This window comes from Myzus persicae, unplaced genomic scaffold (genome assembly GCF_001856785.1).
Source record: "Myzus persicae strain clone G006 unplaced genomic scaffold, MPER_G0061.0, whole genome shotgun sequence".
Classification (NCBI taxonomy): Eukaryota; Metazoa; Arthropoda; class Insecta; order Hemiptera; family Aphididae; genus Myzus; species Myzus persicae.
In genome coordinates this window covers 380,313-391,437 of record NW_019104477.1, presented here as the reverse complement: position 1 = coordinate 391,437, position 11,125 = coordinate 380,313, and the positions used below count along the sequence as shown (strand labels likewise).

Here is an 11,125-nt window from a genome sequence, read left to right as displayed (position 1 = left end):
ATAAACTTTTGCCCCATCCACCCCAACCCACCCATACACACACGCACACACACACACACACACACACGTCATAGTCGTTTCAAGCGTTGAAACCTCACCTAATCGAAGCAACATTTAGCGTCCATATCGTCGGACACCTCGCAGGGATACTCAGAGACATCGATGCGTGGACAGTGTACGGCTCCATTCGCTTTGGACCAAATACGCGCAGACGTGTTTTGCATTATATATGAAAACGGTGACACCATCCCAAAGAAAATTACATTTTTTCAACAGATTTTCCAGTTGTTGTTCTATATAGGTTCTTCGGACGCTTGGAGAAACTATTGTCGAAATCAAACACTTATCTATTTCCTGCAATTGTGTTCACGCCTAACTATAGTGCCACAATAGCTTTTTCTGCTGTGAAAAAGTGAAAGAGATGACGAAGAAAACGCGTGAAACCAATGCATATATTGTATCGCTTAAAATTTAAAAGGGTCGACACTTGTACAAAATATGATTCGTAAATAATTGTAAAAATAATGTATTAAACCGGTAGTGCCACACGAGTCGTGGCTTTATACACATATAACATCGATTTTTCGACGAGGCTTTGATCGACTACAAAAAGTGTAAAGGTACATTTTATAATATTACCTACCTTTATAACCCTTGTGTAAAACGTATAGGTATAAAGTAGCGATATATTTATTATTATTTTATCCGTTTGGTTCATTATACGGTTTTGTAGAACCGAAACGTCGTTTTTTGTTTGCCAAACGAAAAACTTCGTCCCGCTTAAATATATATATTAACCAGCGGCGGCCGCAGACCGACCGCAGAATCGTAAATTGCACTCGGCTTATTTTTTGCGTCCCGCACAGCATAATACACATACATATATATACGCTCCGGGAACGCGAGAGCGCGCGCGCCCTTTAAGCTTATAAATTGTGTTTTGGATTCAAACGAGCTCCCGTTTCCCGACGGAGGTGAGGGCGACAAGGGGGAGGTCACCTCTCGCCCCTGCAAATCGGCGGCGGCGGCGGCGGCGGCGGGGAGTCAAGAAAAATCGTTGCGCGCATATATAATTAAGAAGGCTACGTCGTAAAACCTAAACTCCTCCGCGCCATCCTCTCCTACCTCACACACGCACACAGCCGCACACACACACACACACACACACACACACAGACACACACACACACACACGCACACAGACACACGACGGAGGCGGCGGAGCCTTTTGTTTCTGCAGTTTACTTGGACTGCTTTTTATGGCGCGAGTCGCCGAGAGAAGGAGGGAGATGAGTTATACCAGATTAAAATACAGCGCGCCTCTCGTTTTCATCGTCCGCTGCCGTCCCCCGCGGTCCGCTGCAGCTCGGGCTCAATATGGCGGAATATATACCTATATATATATATATATATGTGTGTGTGTGTGTGTTCAACAGGGATCGCAGTGCTTCCCGGTCTGCCGTGTTTTTAACGACTAGCCCCTTACGCACACTGTATAGTGTACAAATTATATAAATATAAATAATATATGATATTTATTAATTATTTATATAAACGGAAGACTCTATATACAGTTTTTGGAAAAAATATTTTCCTTTAGTGGGCGCCCCACCACGCGCCGCTGTCGACACTCATCCAATGTCAACTGCGGGTCCTATCATCAGAGCATTATATAATGAACTAGTACCTATTATTATATTATAGTTCAGATTTGTATGTACCTATTTTAGTTGTTGAATATATTTTTGTGTAAATGCAGGCTGAATTGAGATCAAAATTAAGAAGATTTACTAAACACCGAGTTTATTTTGAGAATGTTTCAAAATCCTAATCCTAAATTAAATAATATGTACATTTTTTTTAATGTCTGATCATGCACTTTTTTGTAATTATTTGTAATTTTTGTAATTTTTAATAATTCAATATTTTTTAAATAAATTAACGGCAATAGCTGACCAGTACCAAAAATCATTTAAAGTTACACTTAAATTGTGCATCCAACAATGATGATTATATTTTATAGTGACAATTTGATTTGTCGGGTATATTTTTGTTAAAAATCTTAAAATCTGCGAATTAAGACATTGATTGTTTCATCGATTATTTTTCCATAAGTATTAAGTATATTTCTTTTTTTAAGAGAGTATAAGAATACATCTGCGTAGATTTATATGATACAATAAGAAGTATATTTCAACATTTTAAAGTTTGAAAATCAGAACAAACATTTTACTTAGGTACTTAGATTGTTTTATGTGCATATCGTGTGTATGGATTGAATTTCTAAACAATGAAAAAGATTATTCTTAATTTTTAACTGGCAATTTTTTATTGTTAGTAAGAAAAAATGTTAGATTGTGCCAAAAAAAACCGCAACTTTATTTTTTTAAGTAGTAGGTTACAACTATTTGTTAATTTCTTTTCGTAAATACCTCTTTCTTAAAAATGTTGAGTCATTCATCAATTTTAGCTCAATTTATTAATTTACCGTCCTCTGAAGTTAAGTAAACTCATTAATAGTTTTTGTTAAAATAAATTGAAGAATGATAAAATTAGAGTTATAGATAGGTACATGTTTTTATTAAATTATCGCCTTATACAATATTTCATGTATATTTTTTATGATAATAGAAAATCTAATGAAATAAAAACAAAAAAAAGTCGAATTTCATTAATTTTTAGTATGGGAGCCTTCAAAAATAGCTGGAAAGCATAGTTGACTATTTTTAATTGTAATAACATATAATAGTAATAACATAAGAAACTACTTATTAGTTATTGTGAAATCATAATTGTCTATATCGATTAGTTAAATAATTGTTTCCCCGTACTAACTTTGATGAGTTCGATTAGTTGAAATGGTGTAAATGTGGCTAAAACGATATCTTCCTAACTAATAGTTTACCTAATTCGATTATAAAATAATATTTTAATTTCAAAATATTAAAAAAAATTACAAAGACCTTCTGAAAATTTAACGTTTTATAGGGAGATATAACAACAAATGACAAAATATAGCACGTCTCTCAATATTTTTCGTTTTCAAGGATAATCGATAAATAATAATAAATATGTAGTTACCTAATAATAGTAACCGTGACAACGAAAACCTTCCGAAAAGACCTTAAGGTCAGAAATAAAAAAAGTATGTAGCCCAAAAACATATGTATGTTAAAAATAATAATAACATAAAAAGAAAATATAAGAATTGCGGACTTGAGCAGACTGAGACGTTAACCACCGATTGTCAGACTACGATCACGGGCTACCATGTTTAGTGAAGTCAGGGTCCTTTTTAACAATCAAGATGGTGAAGCTGTTGGGGTTGCCGCTGTAAATTAGGCACGTGTTCCACAACCTGTAGATTGTGGATGCCGTGCACCCACAACCGGTGGTCAAACACTGTAGTACAATAGAGTACCTACGGCGGATGGGTCAGGGACGGTGTCTGTGTCCCTGACCATCCTGCACGTGCCGACCGGATGGTAAATATAGTGTGGTGACAATGAAGTGCCGGTGCATGCCGTCTTCTCACCGAACAGCTCTAGATATTATTGGTTCTGGTACGGGCGTCAGCAGTGGCCTGGTAGGTATTGTGCTTGTTTGCCGGTGTTGGACACGTTGAAATGGCCTGTTAATCCCAGTTCTGATGACCATCCGAATTTTAACGGAACCGGGCTCGAGGTGTAAGTTTGAAACTAAATCTCGTACTATTTGGAATTTACGAACGTCTGGGCGGCAATCTTTCGTACACCACACTTAATGAAACTTTTATTAAGAATTAATAGTTGTATACATGAATGGTTATTGTTTACACTCATATAGAAAATCTATTTTTTAATTGCCTAGGTTGACTTAAGTGCATATAAGTACTTTTAAGTTGTAGGTATATAACTAGGATTGGCAGTGGTTAAACTGCAGTGTATATAATAAATAATGTCAACTTAAAGTAGCAATGCTAAAATATATTTTAATCTGAAATTATATAAGTACTTAATTTAATGCATAACGATGTGTGCATGGTTTACAACAATAACTTTTAAAACTTCATAAAGAATGAACTATCGAACTTTACTATATATAAGAGATTATATTTAAAATTGACTGGTTATTGAATAGTTTATTTAAAATTTGTTTAAAAAAGTAAAATAAATGTATAAATTAAAAATTAAAGAATCGATGAATAGAGAATTAGTAGACTTGTATTCCAAATGTTTTTAATCGAAACAGTTAAGTAAACTTAAGAGGGGCGTAGCTTAAAGTAGAAATTAATAATTCTCCACAGCAAAATGTTCATAAAAAAAGCACTAGGTACTAGAATCCATTAAGCAATAAATATCTGTTACTATATTAAAAAAAGTTGATTTTGTTGTTGATACACATATATGTGGTTACAAAATTTCAAACTATCTTAAAAAAATTACCAGTAAAAAATAATTACACGCGTTTTATGAAATTCCAAATAATCGATTCACAATCATTATAAAAACTACACTTTAACTACATATAAGAATATTTCTCTAAACATGTTTTTAATACTGTGTGTATTATAATGTAATATATGCATAGACGCATAGTAGTTTGTGTTCAACTGCAATGGTCATAATTTGCAATGCTATAGAGATTGTATGGAATAGTGATTACGATTATTTATTTTCATTATCACCTAACTCCCAAATTTGATACTTTTCACATATTATGCATAAAAAAGGTTGATTTTTAAGTTATTTGAAATAGAATCCGCTATTGTAGCAATACATTTCTACAGTGGAAATTTAAGCCGTACAGCAACGAAACCGTTCCTATGAGTTTGTTTGGAGTACAAATATTATATATATATATTATATTATATACATAGGTGTGTGATCCAGGTCGGGAAACATATATATATATATATATATATTGCAGGATTGTCGGATGGGGTCCCAGACCTCAATTAACATACCACTCGAGGGTGTATATGAGTGTATGACAACAGTATTTCGGGGAAAATATATTTGTTTTAATTGTACATGTTTGGATAACAATTTAAATAGCATGATAAGTTTTTGTTTATATAATATGCCTATAATAGGATGAAAGTCTCCTCAGCTGTAATTTTTTTTAAAAAATAGGTAGGTACATTTAAATACTTCCAGAGAGATTATAGTTTTTATAATTTTAATTGATTAACGTATTCTTACCACGTTGCGGTTTATTACTTTTTAGGTAGTTTTTGTTGTGTTATGAAAAACACGACTCTCTGTAGGTAGGTATATAAAAGGTCAATGCTGGGCATATAATGTGTGTTTAATTTAAATAGAGGTTATTTCTTCATGAATAAAAATCAAATTTGGTGTCGTTGATTTTAATTTTAAATATAATTATTATAGTATGTTATATAGACCCGTTTTGTGATATATAGTACTATAAACCATAAACGAACATCTGATTTAAAAATAATAAATTAACTTATAGTTCAGAGAACAACATATTAAGTATACTAATAATAATTTATCGACGAGTGTTATTTATATACTATGACGTGTTGAATAACAGTGAACATAATTTCTGAGACAAAATCGTTATCGAACGCTATAAAAAAAAATATTTTTTTTTTCACTTTTAAATTCCGATGACCTATATCGATAACGCTGACATTGTTCGATTCGGTTGATTATGTTTTTATTTATTTTTTCATTTCATATATTATAGCTATAGCCAATCAACCGTTTTTTATGAGGCCACTTTATTTACGTCGCCCACGTCACAAACGCGTGCATAGATAAACACGCCAGGTGAACAGGAGCATATGGTCAATTCGTCTTGGTGGCGTTTTTGTTTTTGCCATCGCCCGCGCCGTTGCTTCAATTACATTATTATTATTATTATTATTGTTATTTTTTCTCCACGCTGAGCGTACGTGTGTTTGTAAAGCACCTAGAGGCATCTAGGAAAATCGTCGTTCCGGACCTGTTGAAACCCATACAATCCAACAGCTGCCCGATGGAATAATGTAAACATTGTATAAAACTAAAAAAAATATTCAAAAAAAATGTGTGATATTATATAATAATAATGGTCTTATTGTGTTGTATTATTTTTTTACTGTGCAGGTACCCATAAGTATGGTCAAAATCATGAACTCAAAAATTCCATTTACGTATAATGTACCATATATTACGATATTCTATAGCTGTCTGGAAATTCAGTAGCACCATCCCTTTAATCATTCATTATTTGGGCAGAAGAACTACGAAGGAGGTATACTGTTGTGACTTGAAAAGATCAATTTTATTTAAGTGTTTTTATGTTGTATAGCATTTTTATTGTGAAACCATGGGATTTTACCGTCAAAGATACTATGTGTCGAATAACAATTTTAATTATTTGTAAATTATATTATAGTTGTAAAGTGTAGTGCACCTTAGCTACGACTATGATACCCTGAATATAATTGATATTTGATTACCGCTTACGTAAGTAGTGATTTTAGTTCAAAATTATGACGCAGTAAAAATATTAAGTTATGTTTTATTTCTCATTTAGTCGTGTTACAGTATTATGTGCTTTCTACCTACTATATATTTGACTGTTACAGTCGTCTTTCAGTTTTTGTAAATGGATTATTACAATTAATGTATTTTTCCGTTTGTAACAACATTTCAATATAGCAATTTCCTTCGTCATAACGAATTACGACTGTGCAGAAAGTATTGTACGTAATAAAACCATTGCTTTTTGTTATTAATTCTAATTTCTTATCAGTATTAGGTACCTATTCTGTTGCTTTTGATTTTTCCAGGTCATGTGAGTTTACAGAATCATTCATTTAATATTTAGCTGCAGACTAATTTTCGTTGTTCATAGTATTGTTATATTGGTTATAGAATTATGTATCAAAATAAGAAATGATAATTAATTTTTTTAGGACTTGATATGGTATTTAATTTTTATCATATATAAAGATTTTTATTTTTTATTTGTACAACATACAGTACAAGATTACAGTTTAAGACGTTTGTATAACGGATATTTGAATGTAAGATGTTCCTCAGCATATTTAAGGTTATATTGATATTTCCGAACAGACAATATTGAGCGAAAAGTATCTGTTTCTGTGTTTAGTTAAATCTTCAAAGGGTTTATTTCTGAAATAAGCTGAAGTCCAACATGGCAGATAAACTAATTAAATGAAGACGAAGAATAATTATTTTGATCATCTATATTAATTAAGCCCGTATATAACAATGTGTTTAATCTCTTTTAAAAACGTAATTTTATTTGACAGTATATCATCATCGTCATATTCTTAATTTAATAGGAGTAAAGTAGGCCCTAAAGTAGAACTACAGTTCTTCTGAGATGACTTACTTCAGCATGTTTTATAATCAATAGATGTTATTTAATATATAATTATTGTTTCTTCAACTATTTTCAATTATTTTTTACAAACAATTTTTGAATTTGTGTACTATATATGTATTATTGTTCGGAGTATTTTTTAATTTTAACAAAATGTGTGAATTTTATACGTACTAGAATAAATTATCAAAAAACGAGTTGCCATAATCAAAAAATATAAAATAAATTATAATGTAGATTTCGTATGTGCGGTATTGTGGTGCAAATTATTAATAGAGTTGAATACTGAAAATTGAATTTTTCAGTCATTCCATGAAGTTCTATTGCAGAAATGGAATATTGGTGAACCAATGCTATTGTATATGTATGTATAAATAATTAAAATAAATGCATGGCAAATATTCTTTAAGATCGACTAGAAATTGATAATGACAATATTGGTTGACCAAGTCTCACGCTTATATACGTGAACAAATTGAAACAGTGGTGATGGCTTCAGCGGTGGATGAAAAGATGATGTTACCGATTGTACTCTTGGTCGGGGTGTGGTGGTGATGCGGCTACAGTGGCGTCCATCAATCACGGCTTGGTGGGCCTGGAGGATTCGTGCGAGAGCGTCAGTTTTTCGGGTAAACGAAACGTTTCAAAAACATACAATATTAATAGCATCCGTTTGTTTTGGGTAAGAAAAGCGCAATGGCGTCATTGTGCGAACGCGTCAGCCGTAACCTCCCGAGCTCCCAAACAAATGGCCGCATTTTCTGCCGAAAACCTAGTCGTGATGGTCGGCGGGGTGAAGAGGAGAGAGCGAGATAAATAATGGACCGATGGTAAGGATTTAGGATCGACGGTGTAGGGGAGGCGGCCGTGGGGGTGTGGGTTTCGTGTCTAGAGAAGAAGAAGAAGGATTTTTGGAACGAAAGCTCGACGATATTACGACGGGTGAGGTGGGGCTGTGCGGTAGGGTACAAGACAGTATATATAGTGACGACTGAGCGTGCCGGCGGGTGAGAAGCTCATTGGACGTGGTGGTGGTCGGAAGAGGGTGACAAGGACCCCGGATGGTGACGGGGACGATGGTATACTGTGGGTGGGCGAACGGCGCAGGGTGTGTTTTCCTTTGGATGCAAAAAGGAAGCGGCAGGGTTCGACGGCGCGGAACGTCTCGGGCGCGCGCACGCACAAAAAGAACGGCAGACAAAATCCCCGAGCCTCATATTTCACTGTCTGTCAAGCCGTCAGGGGTTTTTACAATATAACAGATAAGCATCTGGCGAAGAAGAATTGCGCCCATCAAAACGGATCCACCACCACTACCTCCGTCCCCGCTAATATTATTATACAATTTATATGTGCACGTACATATCTCCACCACGCCACCGCTGCTGCAGCCGCCGGCCGATTCTAGCAACAGCTTCGCACCAATAACCGTACACGAGATTAGCATGGATTTTCGTTTTCTTCGGATGGCCATTAGATCACTGATGATGGAGCGATGGACTGATTTCTGCCATCGCGTAGACAGTTCGGTACCGTCACTATGGCAGAAATTCACAAAGGCGTCGCTGTATGAATGTTATATAACCTGCACAGTGATGTCTGCATCACCTCGATCGGGCCGAGTATTCTAAACAAACGGAAACCAGAAATGATACAAGTTTTGGTTTCAGTCGAATTTGAACTACAAATATCGAAGGACGAAATATCTTGTACTCATATACCTTTGAATCTACCAAGATTTTAAAGCTATTCTTTACACTTACATAATGTAATAACATAAATATATTACAAAAAAATACAAAACGTGTTGTTCCGGTTTGCTAAGTTTTGAACTGCAAATGGACCATTGCCGAAAATATAATTTAGTATAGTCACAGCTGTTGCAGGGGATAAAGTTCAGAAAAATCAAAGTTAAATGTAGTCTAGACTCAAAAGGTTTATTCATTATTAAAAAATAATTCCCAAAAATCAAATGTAAACAATAAAGTACTTGAGTGAATATTTTTTATTCTACTTTAAATAATTCTTTATAGTTGAATTGCCTATATTTAGAAGCGAATAATTAAAAAAATCACAATCATTAATCGTATTGTTTTTATATTGTGTTTAGTATAAATACCACTAAATCTATTTTATTTTTATGATACTGTCCAATATATATGAAGCTATTTGAGCTTCTAATTTTTCTCATAGAAGAAAACCATAAACATTGGAGTATATAGCTATGATTGATTCTGTAAACCTGGAATAATCAATAACCATATATTTACATCCAAAATATCGATATTATAATACATTTTAATCTTGTATTCCAAAATTAAAATAACATAATGGACGCATGCAGACATATTTTTGCTGTAGTAAAGACTTAGGTAAATACCAAAGGGGGCAATAAACGCATTTAGGAGGTCAGTACTCCAATCCCTCCCCCCCGGTTATGTCAATGTTCCTGCAAACAGTAATGATCTACTGGTCGAATGTTTTGTGTTTTCGGTGTATTAATTAAGAAGTTCAGAACGATAATGAATTATACACCTGTTGGTGTTACATCGTAGACGTTATTTCGCAAACGGCGAAAACCTTATATGTTTTTAAAAGCACGAAACATGTTATTATTTATTTACTCGTGAAACAAAATATGTGTATTATTTATAATTTGTTCTATTGGCGAAACCGGAAACGTTTTTAATGAGAATCTGTACAGTTATAATAATGATTAGTAAAATAATATAAAATGGGGACGATACATAAAGAGTAATAAATAATAATATAATAATTATAAATTATAATGATATAGTGATATACGATAATATTATTTTATTAAAGCAATATTTTTAAAGAAAAAATTGTGTAATTATGCTGAATTTTCCTGTAAATTTTCTAAAAAATAACATCAAAATGAAAGAAATAAAATGATAAAATTTAAATTTAGAATTAATTCATACCTATAAATTATAATATCTTAATCAAACAAATTAAATTAAATTATTATTTAATTGTTCTCTCATTCACTAAAAACTAGTTTTTGTATAAGTAAATATTTATAATAACTATTAATATTATATTTATGTGTATAGTACAATAACTAATACTATTTGAATTCAAATATTCCATAAGCATTATGCGATTTAATTACGAATTTTCGTTTAAAATCCTCAGTGATGAAAACACGGAGTTAAGTTTTCCTGTTTTATTTCAAATGACGTGTTTGGCAAATGTCAGAATATGTCGTCCTGTTATTGAGTTCAATCAACCATAGGTAATATTTTACGACGTATTATTTATATTTAAATTTGAATTTTCTTCAAAACAGTATTTCTTGTATGGAAGTTATTATTATTTATTGTTTATTCTATGTGCTCTTATGTATACCAAACGTCAATGAGAATCGATTAATTATGGCAATGTATGTAGGAATTCGTGGAAAGGACTTAATAAATTTCCGCTAATGCAGCTGACTCAAGTTCAAAATTATTGAACCTCAAATGTTTACGCTGAAATACACGTGTCTGTTAATAGTAAATGTATTGTATTTCATTGATTACTGTTGTGTCAAAACACTAATTATTGGTTATTACATCTTGCTTTTGTTGGGCAAGTTCACGACGCTATTGAGTATTATAACTAAGAAAAAAATACCGCTCCAAACACTTTCAAACACTGAATGCGTCTGTGATATGATTATACCACGATATATACGATATACCTAATATGCATTACCGTGCATTACAGTGCAATATGTTCGAACCTCTTATACCGATACTTCAGCGTCTGAGTACAT

At 33.0% G+C, this 11,125-nt stretch overlaps 1 long non-coding RNA gene across 1 annotated transcript; it reads left to right on the top strand.

The window, feature by feature from the left end:
- The first annotated feature begins 4,900 nt into the window (after window positions 1-4,900).
- LOC111042445 lies at window positions 4,901-6,523 on the top strand. The gene is made up of 2 exons (XR_002605435.1): window positions 4,901-5,995; window positions 6,096-6,523. It is a non-coding gene; the product is annotated as an uncharacterized LOC111042445 (long non-coding RNA).
- Window positions 6,524-11,125: the final 4,602 nt, after the last annotated feature.